Source organism: Eutrema salsugineum, unplaced genomic scaffold (genome assembly GCF_000478725.1).
Source record: "Eutrema salsugineum unplaced genomic scaffold, Eutsalg1_0 scaffold_4, whole genome shotgun sequence".
Lineage (NCBI taxonomy): Eukaryota > Viridiplantae > Streptophyta > Magnoliopsida > Brassicales > Brassicaceae > Eutrema > Eutrema salsugineum.
The window spans coordinates 8,469,425-8,484,954 of NW_006256686.1; the positions used below are offsets into that span (position 1 = coordinate 8,469,425).

General features: G+C 43.3%; 1 non-coding gene across 1 annotated transcript; it reads right to left on the bottom strand.

Annotated features, from left to right (window-relative positions):
- Positions 1 to 5,051: 5,051 nt before the first annotated feature.
- On the bottom strand, positions 5,052 to 5,158 carry LOC112084705. Its single transcript, XR_002898366.1, has one exon. It is a non-coding gene; the product is annotated as a small nucleolar RNA R71 (small nucleolar RNA).
- Positions 5,159 to 15,530: the final 10,372 nt, after the last annotated feature.

Here is a 15,530-nt window from a genome sequence, read left to right on the forward strand (position 1 = left end):
GCCTCAATGTTCTGGTGCAGAATCTGATGAGGTAAGGGATGAGATGGTCGACGGTTCACCAGGTGTGGCAAATAGGGCTCATCTCGGTGGTTCGGATGATTTGGCCGAACAAGATGATCGGAATCACGCCTAGATGGTGATTCACATTCACAAGGAGATTCACACGGGTTGCAAAACCTTCACTCAGGGTTAGGGTTTCTTCTTGGATGATCCATGCTTCAAGGATTCTGAAACTAGGACAAACAGAAAAAAAAAAAGAATAAGCAGAAAAAAAAAAGTTAGGGTGTTTATGAGTTTGGTTTACTTCCTATGATGTTTTGGCAGAAACTCGACACATATATAGTCATATGCGGCTTTAACCTCCTGGGTACCTCCAGCAACTAAAACCTCCCCGACAACAGCGCAAAAAACTTTGATGGGTTGCGGTCTAGGGTTGTTTTTCTTTCACAAGCCCATTGGTCCTCAAAAAGTTTTAAATTATAAAACCCTAATGTCTGAAAGTTCACAGATGTACGTTATAGAAATTAGGGTGTCGATCCGCAGGGAGGATGTCTAATCTGCAAGAAACAACAAACTGGGAAGTAAGCAAAGTTATAAACTCATGCAGATTATGGGGTTTTTGATTAAGAATCCTAAACTAAACTCACTCTAATATTCACAGGAAATAAGATGCAATGCAAAATGAATTGTTTAGACTCTAAACTCATAGGTGACGATTTAGACTTCTACGGTTTACTCTAATCGATGTTGGGTGGCATTTTCAATTAGCTTCCGGGTGATTTATGTTCATCTGTTTTTGGGATCTGCATGGAACTAGAATAAACTTGTGTATGATTAACCAACTATCGCCATCTTAGACAACTAATCACTTAGATCTGACAATTAACTCTCGCTCTCATGCCAGAAATAAGATCATGCATTAGATATTGAATTAGCCTGCTCACATCTTCTCTACAGGTAGCTCTCGACTCCTATAGCGACTATGTTCTTCTGAAGCTAGGTATAGATGATCTGATACAGCACTGTCGTGGCTCTGATCGATCCTATGCTCAGAGAATATGTCATAAATCTACTCTCATGCAATATGAAAAACTTAGAAGAGATTGAGATCCAGAATATGGTCTAGAAACTTAGACATCCTAATCGATATGTATGCCAATCGAAAGCTCTTCAAACAACTTGACTCTCTAGAACAGATCTACATGATGCAAGGAATGATAAAAGACATGAAAGAATGCAAAAGATGAAACAGAAAAGTTAATTAGATAAAAAAGAGAAAGAAAAATGGATCTGGGGAAGAATCCCCATCTCTATCGCGAATAACAAAGTTTGGTGGCTCCAAATCTCATTACAGAAGTACACACCCGTTTAGAACTGCTAAGAAATGTACTTATAGGTCCTAAGGTCTTTCAGGTCTCATTTAGGGTTTCTCTGAAGAGGAATGGTGAAGTGGGCTTTGATGCTGGGTCTTGTCGCTTGTCATGGATCCATCGGGGGTGAGAGTCTTCCAGGACAGGTAAAATGCTACTTTGCCGCGGGTGAGAGTCTTTCCGGACTGGTGAATTTGGTCAACTTGTTCTCCCTGTATCTTTTGATTGCACCGTTGGATCTTTGTGATGTAAAATGCTATGGAAATCTGGTTTTATCCTCTTGATTGTTTCTAAATTTGAGCTGGATCGGACGGTGAGAAAGTTTTCATTTGAGGCCAAACTTCTGACGGTCTGACTCTAAGCTAAAAATGTGGATTTCTTCCATTTTGCTACATTTTTCATAAGTTTCCTGAAAAGTGATATGTTCATAATTTGCATCATTTAGGTTGCATAATTCATTCTAAATCATGTTTTATTCCATGCATTTTAGGTCCTTAGGGTTTGTTTTAGAACTTAGGAGATGCATTAGGTCCCAATGAGTCTTTGCATGTTTTGAGTGTTCATCAGGTGCATTTGGAGCTGAAAAGATGAATCCAGGAGGTGGAATGGTGATCAAAGCTTGAAAAGTGGCAAAAATTGGGTCTATGGAGGTTATCGGCCATTCTCGCTGGCCAGGAAGGTTTTCTCGGCCATTTTCAGGTACCGCGGGTGGACTTTGTCGACCAAAACACGTACCGCGAGTGAAGTGTATCGGCCAAAATCTCCGGGTGCAAACATGTCTCAGAAATCGCCTGTCCGGGGAACCTTCCGATCCGATTCAGATGGCGGGTGCTTCATAGAAGTTGGAGAGCATTGGATCACGGTCTCATAGCAAGTGGAATCGTGGAATTCGGACGCGTGAGCAGAGAGTTAAGCTCGTCGGAAGGAACCCCTGTCTCGCAGGTATTCCGGACCGAGCAGATCAGTTCTGAAGGATGCGAAGGACGGTGCACTTCCAGGCCGATTCAGTTTCCGGGGCCTTCATGAGAATCAAAGACATTTGAGTCTTCTTTGTAGAAAGTCCAAGATCACTCAATTCGGATCTATGAGCAGGAAGATACGGTCTCCGGAATGGACACATGTCTAGACGCCTCTCTCTGGTCGTGTACATGCACTGCAAAGATGTGCCCTCCAGGAAGCCTTACACTTCCCAAGCACCGAAGCTTTATTCACCAAAGTTGGAGATAATTGAGTCCTCTGTCTTCTGCGACCAAAATCATTCAATTCGGACAAGTATCATAGAAGTTACACTCTCCGGAATGCGAAGTGGTCTAAGCTGCTCTGAATGCTGCGAGATGGTCTTGCGACTTGGTTAACCCGCAGGCCTGAAGATGAACGCCTGAATGCTGATGCTGCAAGTTGAAATGTGCGGGTAAACTATCATTGGAAGAGGTCTGATGCTCCCGAGCAAGAGAAATGCTAAGTCCACAATCGTGCGACTTAGGCATGCGAGTTAGCCGCGCCTGGAACTAAGCCGCATGATCACTCGCAAATCACCCCGACTTAAGCCTGCGACCTAGGTGGAATAGAGACCAACCCGCACAGTTTGTACATTCCCCAGAAACCGCCATAGTCCTGCGAGTTGGAGAGGAAGGAGACCAAGCCGCAGCAACACTCGCAAAACACTCCTACTTAGGCGTGCGGCTAAGACAAGGCGATTCAGGCTTCACAAGACAAGTCTTCATCTACTGCGACTTAGGTGTGCTACCTGGGACATACTGGACCAACCCGCAGTAATTCCCACCTTATCCATTAAAGCCGGGTCAGGACCCGGTTTGTTCCGGGCTGACCCGGTTCGTTTTTAAGGAAGTATAAATACTTTTTAGGGTTTTTTGGGAGAGAACTAAGTTTTATTCCCTTTGTCTCTTACCTCTTTTGTGAAAGACTCCATTAAGAAGAGAAATATCTATATTTGAGTGTTTAATCAAGAGAGTTTTAAGAGATCTGGGTGTTTAAAGCTGTTTTCTTTTGAATCTATCATCTCCATCTCCATTTCTCATCATTAATTATGCTAATCTTCTCAACTTGCAAAGGTTTAAGAGAGATTAGTATGATTAGTGAGTAGTCAGCTTAATGAGGTTCTAGATGTGTAGGTTAGGGTGCTAAAGTGTTAGATTAGGAGTGCTTAGGGCTAGACTCATTGATTTATTTCTCTAAACAGCTGTTCTCTATGCTAGATCCTTGATAATCACTTGAGATCTAGATTCTGGGAATTTCATGCACCAAAAGTGTTTGATGAAATTCCTGAAAGAGCTGTATTAGAGGTTTAAGCATTTTCTGCATGATGATGTATTGTTAATTGCTTGAATGATCATTAAGAACTGTTTATTAATGCATATTGATTCATATTTCACAAATGGGAATTTGGTTTGAAAATGGATTAGTATAGGGGTTAATACCTTCATGAGAGGATTAACCTAGATTTGAGTTCTTAATCATTTGAATCATGTCTCATCATTGTCATTAACATTTCTAGTTTAGCACCAAAGCACCCTAACCAACTATCATGTCTAGAATCTCATGCCTCCATCATATCATATTCACATCATTTGTCATTGCTTAGTTCTTGATTAGTCATTGTCATTAGTCTTTAAACCTGTTTATGTTTGTAGTTGTCTCTAGATTAATCAAAACCCACTCTTGTTTGCTTGAATTAAGAACTTGATCATATAGCTTAGTGTCTATCACCACATTCTTGGATTGATTAACCTCTTTGTGCTACTTTGACAAGGGGATTGATAGCCCTGAGACCATAAAAAGTCTTGTCTATCAATTGGCGCCGTTGCCAAATTGTGGTTGATTATCATTAAGCTCTGATCTGTTCTTGAGATCAAGTGCTTACTTTCTTGTTTTTACTTCCTTTCAAGTTCTGTTTGTGATTTCAGGTGTATGAACACCAGGTCTAGATCAAGAAGCTGTGGTCCACCTTTCCCTCTCAACGACAACATCAACCTTTTGGTACCAAGGAGGAGAAGGGAAAGACGTGGTAGACAGATTGATCAGGCTGACATGGAAGAACAAAGAGATCACGTGGTGGATATAGAACAACCGGTTCAAGAGCAACAGGCTCAGGGTAATGGAGCTGGTAATGAAGTTGGTCAAGGGCTTCATCAGGGTAATGTTCATCAGGAACAGGTGCACCATCAACAAGCTTATGTCCACCAAGGACAAGCTCAAGCTCATCAACAGAGGCATCAGGCCAATGTTCAGCAAAGACAACAAGTGCACCACCAACCCCACCCTTTCCAACAACAGCAAAGAAGATATGAGCAACCCCAAGTCTATGTTGGAGAGAATGACAGGGCCAATGCTCATCAGTATGGAGCTGGTATTCAGGCACCACCTGTGCAAAACAACAACTTTGAAGTGAAGGCATCTTTGCTGAATATGGTCCAGAACTCAAAGTTCCATGGGTTAGCAATGGAAGATCCCTTGGAACACTTGGACCAGTTTGATAAGGTGTGTGATCTGACCAAGATTAATGGAGTTTCAGAAGACAGCTTCAAGCTAAGACTATTTCCCTTCAGTCTTGGTGACAAAGCTCATCAATGGGAGAAGAATCTTCCAAGAGGCTCCATTCAGACCTTGGAGCAATGCAAGCAAGCCTTCTTATCTAAGTTCTTCTCCACCTCAAGAACTGCTAAACTGAGGAACCAAATCTCTAGCTTCACTCAGCACAGCAATGAAAGTTTTGGTGAAGCATATGAGAGATTCAGGAGCTACACAAACCAATGCCCACACCATGGGTTTAGTGAGGCTTCTCTTCTCAGCACACTTTATAGGGGAGCTCTTCCCAAGATTAGAAAACAGCTGGATACTGCTTCCAATGGGAACTTTCTGGGTAAAGAGATACATCCTGCTTTAGAGCTAGTGGAGAACTTAGCATTGAGCAATGATACTTATGGTGAAGACTATGACAGATCAAATAGGTCTGAAGGTTCAAGCTCAGAACAGAGGCTCACCAGAGAAGTTAAGGAGTTGAGGAGTGAATTAGACAAGCTGAAATTCACCACTCAGAAGCCAATGCACTTTGTTGGAGAGTATGAGGAACCTTCTCAAATCTTTGAGAACATAAGTGAAGAAGGTCTTACCCAAGAGGAGCTCAACTACATTGGGAATCAGAGGTTCCAGAGATATCAATATGGTAATGCCAATCCAAACCTCTCTTACAGGAACACCAATGTAGCTAACCCACAAGACCAGGTGTATCCCAATTCTCAAGCTCCAAAGAACTTTGTTCCCAAGAACAACTTTCAAGGGTCATTCCAACCCAAGAATCAGTTTGGTCAGAATCAGAATTTTTTTCAGCAACAGCAACCATTTCAGGGCACTGGTTACACTTCACAGCAGCCAAAGGCACCACCAGGGTTTGGTCCACCACAATTCCAACAGCAGGCGCCAGTTCAACAACAGTTTCAGCCACCAATGGTTCAACAACAGTTTCAGCCACCAATGGTTCAACAGCAGCCACAGATGGGTACATATATGGTTGGTATTCTGCAACAACTACTTCAGGGTCAACAGATCTTTGCAAGCCAGAATGCAGCCATGCAACAGGAAATCAAGGAACTGAAGCAAAACCAGGCATCAAGCTCAAAGCACCAAGGCCACCTACCTGGAAAACCAGAACCCAACCCCAAGGAATATGCCAAGGCCATTACACTAAGGAGTGGAAAAGAGTAACCTGGTATTGAGAACAACAAAATGATCATTGAGGACAATGATCACCCTGAGGGGGAGGCAGCCTTAAAGGATGATCAAGTTGCTGAGAAACCAAGGACAGAAAAGGGTAAAGAGGTAGCAAAGGAACCAGAACCAGAAAAAGTATATGTGCCACCACCTCCATACCAACCAAAGCTCCCATTTCCAGGGAGATTCAAGAAGCAACTAGTGGACAAGGCAAGAGCTGTATTTGAGAAGGCACTCAAGGAGACACCACTTACAATGCCTCTCATTGATGCATTCTTAATGATGCCAAAGATGGGGAAGTTCTTGAAGGATGCCATTCTGAACAAGACAAAAGAGCTTCAAGGCATGGTAGTACTAAGTCATGAATGCAGTGCTATCATTCAGAAGAAGTCCATCCCAAGGAAGTTAACTGATCCAGGGAGTTTCACACTCCCTTGTGCCATTGGACCTCTTCTATTCTCCGGATGTCTTTGTGATCTAGGAGCATCAGTCAGCTTGATGCCATTCCCAATAGCTAAGAAGCTAGGCTTTAGAGTCTTCAAACCTGCAAGGATCTCTCTTATCCTTGCAGATAGATCGGTTAGATTGCCTGTTGGTATGTTGGAAGATCTACCTGTCAAGATAGGTGGTTTTGAGGTTCCCACATATTTTGTTGTGCTGGAAATGGATGAGGAACCAGTAGATCCTCTTATCTTGGGCAGGCCATTCTTAGCCACTGCAGGAGCTATAATTGATGTGAGAGGTGGGATAATAGAGCTTCAACTTGGGTCTGAAAAGCTCAAGTTTGATGTGAATGAGATGGTGAAGAAACCCACCATTGAAGGTCAATATTTCTATGTGGAGACAATGGATCAGTTGGCTGATGAGTTGCTTGAGGAGCTGAACACTGAGGATCCTCTTCAAGCTGCTCTAACTCAAGAACAAGGAGACAATGGGCTCTTAGCTGAAGCAAGTGAAGGGTATAAGCTGTATCTGGACAATGCAAGAGAGCTGGGTCCTGAGACAAGGTTTTTGGAGCTGGAACAAAGTGGCTCTGAAGTTTTTGCCATCAAGGAATCAGTCACCAGCCAAAGCAGCTTGGACCAGGATTGGAATGAGGCTGATGCACTCCCTGTTGAGCTCAAGCCTCTACCAACAGGGCTCAGGTATGCTTTCTTAGGCTTGAACTCCACATATCCTGTCATCATCAATGATAGCCTATTAGAGGATCAAGAGAGTGCATTGCTTAATGAAATAAGAAAGTTCAGGAGAGCCATAGGGTATTCTTTGGCTGATATTAGAGGGATCTCTCCTGACATTTGCACCCACAGGATCCACCTAGAGGACCAATCTATGTCCTCTATTGAGCATCAACGACGACTTAACCCCAACCTTAGGGAAGTGGTTAAGAAGGAGATACTAAAACTTCTTGAGGCAGGGATAATTTACCCAATCACTGACTCAAGATGGGTGTCTCCTGTTCATGTTGTGCCCAAGAAGGGTGGGATCACAGTGGTGAAAAACGATAAGGATGAACTTATAGCTCAAAGAACCATAACTGGCCATCGCATGTGAAATTGACTATAGGAAATTGAATTCTGCTTCTAGAAAAGATCATTTCCCTTTACCATTCATTGATCAAATGCTTGAAAGGTTAGCTAATCATCCTTATTTTTGTTTTCTCGATGGGTACTCGGGGTTCTTCCAAATTCCCATAGACCCCCGGGATCAAGAGAAAACAACATTCACATGCCCTTATGGCACTTATGCTTATAGGAGAATGCCTTTCGGTTTATGTAATGCACCGGCCACTTTTCGAAGATGTATGATGCACATTTTCTCTGACATTATTGAAGAGAAAGTTGAGGTGTTCATGGATGACTTTAGTGTCTATGGCTCCTCCTTCTCGGATTGTCTCTCTAATTTGACACAGGTGTTGGAGAGATGTGAGCAACACAACTTGGTACTGAACTGGGAGAAGTGTCATTTCATGGTGCAAGAAGGGATAGTTCCTGGGCATAAGATATCTGAGAAGGGTATTGAGGTTGATAGAGCAAAGGTAGAAGTAATGGTGAACCTGCAAACCCCCACTTCAGTTAAAGGGATAAGGAGCTTCCTTGGGCATGCAGGGTTTTATAGAAGATTCATAAAGGACTTCTCAAGGATTGCCAGGCCCTTAACAAGACTGTTGTGTAAGGAAGTGGATTTCATCTTTGATGCTGAATGTGAAGAAGCCTTTAAGTTGATCAAGGAGGCATTGGTTAGTGCACCTATAGTTCAGGCACCAGACTGGTCACTTCCTTTTGAGGTCATGACAGATGCATCTGACTTTGCTGTTGGAGCAGTGCTTGGGCAAAAGAAAGACAAGAAGCTGCATGTGATCTACTATGCCAGTAGAACACTTGACTCTGCACAAGAGAAGTATGCTACAACTGAAAAGGAAATGCTGGCAATAGTTTTTGCCTTTGATAAGTTCAGAAGCTACCTGGTGGGATCAAAAGTCATTGTATATACTGATCATGCAGCCCTCAGGTATTTGATGACCAAGAAAGATGCCAAGCCAAGGCTGTTAAGATGGGTTTTATTGCTCCAGGAGTTTGATATGGAGGTGGTTGATAAAAAGGGGATTGAGAACGGTGCTGCAGACCACCTCTCAAGGCTGAGGATTGAAGAAAAGGTCCCCATAGATGATGCATTGCCTGAAGAGTCTCTGATGGTGCTCCATTCCTACTTGGAGTTTGAGGAAGTAGAGAGCATTCAAGAAAGGAGGATGCCTTGGTTTGCAGACATAGTGAACTATCTTGCATGTGGGGTGGAGCCTCCTGAATTGGATGCTTACAAGAGGAAGAAGTTCTTCAGAGATGTCCAGAGATACCATTGGGATGAGCCCTACCTCTATGTTCTGAACAAGGATCAGCTGTATAGAAGGTGTCTTGCTGAAGAGGAGATGCAACCTGTGTTGCAAGAATGTCATGGTTCTGCTTTTGGAGGTCACATGGGGGCATTCAAAACTGTGGCAAAGGTTCTTCAAAGTGGGTTTTGGTGGCCTACAATGTTCAAAGATGCCCAGTTGGTGGTTTCAGCATGTGATGCATGTCAGAGGCATGGGAACATATCTAAGAGGAGTGAGATGCCTCAAAACCCCATTCTAGAGGTTGAAATCTTTGATTGCTGGGGAATTGACTTTATGGAGCCCTTCATCTCATCCTATGGGAATCAGTACATACTTGTTGCTGTGGACTATGTGTCCAAATGGGTTGAGGCCATTGCTTCCCCTACCAATGATTCCAAGGTTGTAGTGAAGCTGTTCAAGAGCATCATCTTCCCAAGGTTTGGAGTTCCAAGGGTTGTCATCTCTGATGGAGGATCCCATTTTGTGAACAAGACTCTGGAAGGTTTATTGAGGAAGCATGGAGTGAAACACAAGATAGCTACTCCTTATCATCCTCAAACTAGTGGCCAGGTTGAAGTATCCAATAGACAGATCAAAGCCATTCTTGAGAAGACTGTTAGCTCAAGCAGAAAAGATTGGAGCAAAAGGCTAGATGATGCATTGTGGGTTTATAGGACTGCCTTTAAAACTCCAATTGGGACATCACCATTCAGTCTACTATATGGGAAGAGCTGCCACTTTCCTGTTGAGCTGGAATACAAGGCTATGTGGGCTGTGAAGTTGCTGAACTTTGATATCAAGACAGCTCAGGAGAAAAGGATCATGCAATCCATGAACTTGAGGAGATTAGGCTTGAGGCTTTTGAAAGCTCAAAGATCTATAAGGAGAAGACCAAGGTTCTGCATGATAAGAAGATTCTGAAGAGAGAGTTCAAGGATGGTGATTTGGTGTTGCTGTTCAGCTCTAGATTTAAGTTGTTTCCAGGAAAGCTTAAGTCTAGGTGGTCTGGACCTTTCAAAGTTCTTGAAGTGAGACCTTATGGTGCCATTGTCTTAGAAGGGAAGAATGGTCAAGAATTTGTGGTGAATGGACAGAGAATCAAGCATTACTTAGTTTCACAAGGGAAAGAGGAAGCTACAACAGTTCCTCTTCTTGATCCACCAGCCTGTTAAACAGGTTCTCAAAGTCAAACTTAGAGACTTTAAACAAAGTGCTCTTGGGAGACACCCCAAGCTTATCTTTGGACATAGTTCTTTTGATTTCTTCTCTTTTCTTTTATGTTTTAGAACTTTTTGATGGGTTTTGTGAGTTGGTCTCAGGCACTAGGTGATCTTTGGAGGACATAGCTCAGTGCTGAATGGAATGGAGCATGTGAGAGAGCTGAGAGAAGTGTTTAAGGCCAGAAAAACTTGAAGAACGCCTCAGTGCTACCTAGGCGTGCGGGTTAGTGCATGAAGAGCCCAGGCCGCAGCAAGACTCGCAATCTACTCCGGCCTGGGCGTGCTACCTGGTGTGAAAGGAACCTGGCCGCACGAAACCATGAGAAGCCCGAAATGTTTAAGTCCCAGTTACTGCGGCTTGGGAGTGCGGGTCAGAAGAGAGGAAGCTAGGCCGCACACCCATTCGCAATTTACTCCGGCTTAAGTGTGCGACCTAGAAGCATGGAAGCCGAGCCGCACCAGAAAGAAGAAGGCCGAGAGTTCTAAGTGCTAAACTGTGCTACCTGGTGCTGCGGCCTGAAACCCAAGGAGGCTAAGTCGCACGATCATTCGCAATTCACTCCGAGATGGTCGTGCTACCTGGAAAGAAGAAGGCCAGGCCGCACTAAACAGAAGGAGTCCAAAACGCCTAAGTCCAAAACTGTGCTAGCTGGTGCTGCGGGTTAAAAGAAAGGAGTTCAGGCAGCATGAAGACTCACAATTCACACCGGGTCAGCTGTGCTAGCTAGGAACATGGAGGCCAGGTCGCAGCATGAAGAGAACGGCCAAGGAGCTTAAGTGACAAAACCTGCGGCTTAGGTGTGCTAGCTGGGAACAAAGGGGGCTAACTCGCACATACATTCGCAAATTACTCCTATTTAGGTGTGCTACCTGGGAGGCAAGAGTTCCATGCCGCAGCAAAAGAGAGATGGCCGAGTTTTCTAAGTCACAGACCCTGCGGCATGGTCGTGCTACCTGGAAACAAAGGAAGCTAACTCGCACATATACTCGGAATTTACTCCAAGATGGGCATGCTAGCTGGGAAGTAAGGGTTCCAGGCCGCACAAAAAGAAGAGTGGCCAAAGTGTTCAAGTCCCAAAACCTGCGAGTTGGGCGTGCTAGCTGGGAAGTAAGGGTTCCAGGCCGCACAAAAAGAAGAGTGGCCAAAGTGTTCAAGTCCCAAAACCTGCGAGTTGGGCGTGCTAGCTGGGAACATGAACACCAGGTCGCAGCAGGAAAAGAAAGGCCGTTTTGTTTAAGTCCAAAAGTCTGCGGCATAGTCGCGCTACCTGGGAACAGAGGAAACCAAGTCGCACATGCACTCTCAATTTAATCCAAGTTGGGCGTGCTAGCTGGGAATATGAAGACCAAGCCGCAGCAAAAAGAGGAACGGCCAGAATGTCTAAGTAACAAAAGCTGCGGGATGGTTGTGCTACCTGGGAACAAAGAAGACCAACCCGCACATCCATTCGCAAATTACTCCGACTTGGTCGTGCTAGCTGGTTGCAATGGGTTCCAAGTAGCAGCACTGAGAAAAGATAAACTGGGCTGAAGGATCTTTACTGCGAGTTAGTCGTGCGGGTTAGACAGAGGATGACCAGGTAGCACAAAAATATTTCCGGTTCTGCACCAAGACGGTCACACGGCTCGATCCCGACGGTTCCCGGACGCATATAAGAGAGAAAGGAGGCCGGTCAATGAGAAAAGGACGGGTCAAAGCCTTGACTGGTCAAAATAGATCTATTGACCACCAGTCCAAAGGCTTGACCCTGTCCCACACTCTCTCTTCACCACAACAAACCCGAGTTTGCAACCCTTTCTCTCATTTCTCTCCATTGTTTTCATCATATCTCTCTCATTTCTCCACCAAAATTGTTGATTCAAAGTGCTCTGAGCTCGTTTTTGAGTTGTTAACATCATCCTGATTACATTTCAAACTCGTTGCATCTTAATCCCAAGGTATTTCATCCTGTTAAAACTCATCTCTTTCCATGTTCTTCAATGGTGATTTTTGAACTTTAAGGTGTGGAATCGATTTTGATAGGTTGTTTTAGACCTTGGGATTATTTTTATAAATGCTAGGGTGCTAGATAGTCTTGGAAAACAGAGCACTTTGTTGGTAATTACTTGTTCTTGAATTTTGAAAATTGTTGCAAGTAATTCATGAAAGAAATCGATTTATTTTTTTTTTTTTTTAAAGAGATGAATTGGTTTCTTGCTGAGTCCCTGCTTTGCACTCTTGTTTTTGCATTGCTATGAACTTATTTGATTGATTCTTGGCTTGAGAAACTTGTTCATGTGTTGTTGATATCGATTCTTGCAACAATTTTTTCAAAATTTTGAAGACTTTTGTGAGGCTTATCCTTGTACTAACAATATTTTTGAGAATCTCTTGGCAGATGACTGAAAGAACCAACTCTTTGGCCAAGAAGAAGGGTACTGCATCAAAAGGCAAAGGTTTGGTCTCAGGACCTTCAAAGCCAAGAGACAAAGGTCAAGGTGCAAAGAATACCACAAAGCAAGGAAAGTGTGATCCAGCGCCAAAAAGGACAAGGCCTGAAGGAAGAGCTTTGGTGGTTGCTTCTGGTTCCAAGAAAAAGGGGAAACAGTTGGCTGTGGTATCTGAGAGTGAACAGATTGAAAGTGACTCAAGCAGCTCAGCTGGTGGTTCCCAAGGCACCGAAGAAGAGGGATCAAAGAAGTTCAAGAAAACTGAACCAGAAACACTTGATTATCTGGCTAAGTTTCAGCAGATAGAGATCCAGCAAGGGAGATTCCCTGATTTGGACTTTCTGAAGAAGATTGGCCTCTATGAAGATGTCAAGACTTTGCTTGGGAACATGGGTGTTGAGTCACTTTTGGAGATGAGAGAAATCGCTTATGAGCAAGAGTCTCAAGAGTTCTTGGCCTCCTTTGAAGCTTTCATTTACTACCCAAGGGATTCAAGAATCATTCAAGGAGATGGGCTTGGACATGTGGAGTTTACTGTGAAAGGGAAGGAGTATTCAGTGTCATTCCGAGAATTGAATGAGATCTTTGGGTTTTCAGCACCTAGAAATGAACTTCTCTCCAACCAGGTCAATCTCAGAAAAGATGAGATCCAACTTCTATGGAGATCAATTGCTTCTGGGAAGTACACAGCTGGAACAGCTAAGTCCTCTTGGATAAGGAATCCAGTTCTGAGATATGTACACAAGATTCTCTCTCACAGCTTCTACTTCAAGATTGATGTTGGAAGAGTTCACAAAGGAGATCTGATGCTTCTTGGTGTAGGGCTGAGACCGCTGATGCCAACACATGAAGATGGGGAACCCTATGAAGGGTATGAATACCCACTTTGCCTTGCATCTCAATTAGCAAGGTCTTTGATGTTCTACAAAAAGTGCATGTGGGGTTCTACAAAGCAAGATGCAAAGCTGGCCCATGGATGGGTGGTAACAAAGATCTTGAAAGCCATGGGGTACAGATTCAAGGAGAACAAGGCAAAGTTTGATCTGATTAATGAAGCACATTTGTGTAAGATTGGCTTCCTCCAAGGAAGAGTGGGTACCAAGGTAGTCTACAACTTCAAGACACTCATCAGTGAGCCAGCCCAAGTTCTCCTACCCAATCCCTCCATCACCACAGTCCAAGTTAAAAGGAACATTCACTTCTTCTTGCTGAAGGAAGAGCTGTACAATGTCCAAACTGATCCACCAATCCTCACATACAAGCAAGCTTGCAGAGAAGAAGCCTCCAAGGGAAAGAAAGCAACCGCTGAAGATGCTACCACAAGTGCAGCTGGTGCTCAAGATGCTGATCTGCCTCCACCTCAAAAACGTTTTGGTGGAAACAGATATCACTTTGATGATTACAACTGGGAGGAACCAGGCACTTCAGGGTTCAGAGCTCAACAAAAGATTGGTATTCTCCAACAATGGTGCAAGTACCAAGACAAAACCATCCACAAGATGGCCAAATGCATCAAGGAGATGAAGAAGAGGATCAAAAAGCTTGAAAACCCTTGCAAAGGTGGGGCTCCAGCACCGGTTTCACCAAGGAACAGGGAGGAAGTTGGGGGGGAGTTCCATGAACTGCACAGCCTTGGTCACATATGGAACCACTTGGGTAGATCTTGACGACGGGACTGATGAGGCCAGCCACCATTCTTGGGAAATACCGTCAGGCCACACTTCGAACCCCTCCTACTCATTGGGGTCTGACTTCAACAGCCACTAGGTAACACTCAAAACCTTGTAAATAGCATGTAGATTTTCTTTTTCTTTTGCATTTTACTTGTTTACTTTGTTTTAAACTCCTTTCTCATGCTTTTATAACACAAGGGACTGTGTTATTTAAGTGTGGGGGAGGAGTTTCATCCTTTACTAATCATGTTTTCTCTTTTCTTATTTTACACTTTGAGTCTTGAGTCACATTCTAGTTGCATATTCATTTAGTCTCATCTAAGTGCATATAAAAACCAAAAAAATGGAAAAATCTGAAAAAATTTACACAAAAAAAAAATGATCATGTAGTTGCATTCTCATTTTTAGGATTGAGTCTAGATTGCATATGCATGTAGGTTGCATCTTGCAGGGAGTAATGATAGGTTTTCTAGAGAGTACATCACTTTGAGAACTTGAATTGAATATGCTTGTGAATCTTTTTCTGTGCTTGCAAAGTCTGAAATGATCTGAATCTGAGAAACAAGTTTGAATTGAACTCAACTCTAATTAAGTGAAAACCCTGAACTTGACTTGAAATTATCATTTGGTGCATTGTTTGAACAAGCTTGTGGATACCAATATACATATTTGAGCTAGAATCCTGTTTTTACCATCCTCTTCCTTAGCTCAAATAGCTGAATCTGCATAATAGATCAGTTTTCCTCACCCTGAACCCATCCTTCTTTCAAGCCAATTGTTTGTGTGTGATTGAGAGGCCACCTTGGACCAAACTTAGCAGAAAGTGTTAGGTTTAGGGCGACAAGGGCAAGTCTCATTGAGTGCTAAGTTCCATCGTCAAGGAGCTGAGAGATTTGGCAAGAACTAAGTGTGGGGGAATACATGTTGGTGAGTGAAAAAGGAGAGATGAGTGGAAATGAAAGGAGAATGGTGAGAACTAGGGGAATGAAAAAGAAAAGAAATCAGTCTTGGAGTTTTGAGTCAAAGCAAGTGAGCTCTAGTGTTTTGAAAAGAAAGAGTCTAGCCTCTAAGTGAAAAGAAAAGAAGCCAAAGAGCTCAAATGTTTTAAAAAAGAAAGAAAAAAAAAAGAGGTTAGAGGTTACAAAAGAAAGTGAAAAAGAGCTATGTAAAGTTTGAACTCCAAGACTTGTGTATGAAAAAGAAAAGAGAGTCCCCTAGTGAGAGAAGAATGAGTGTG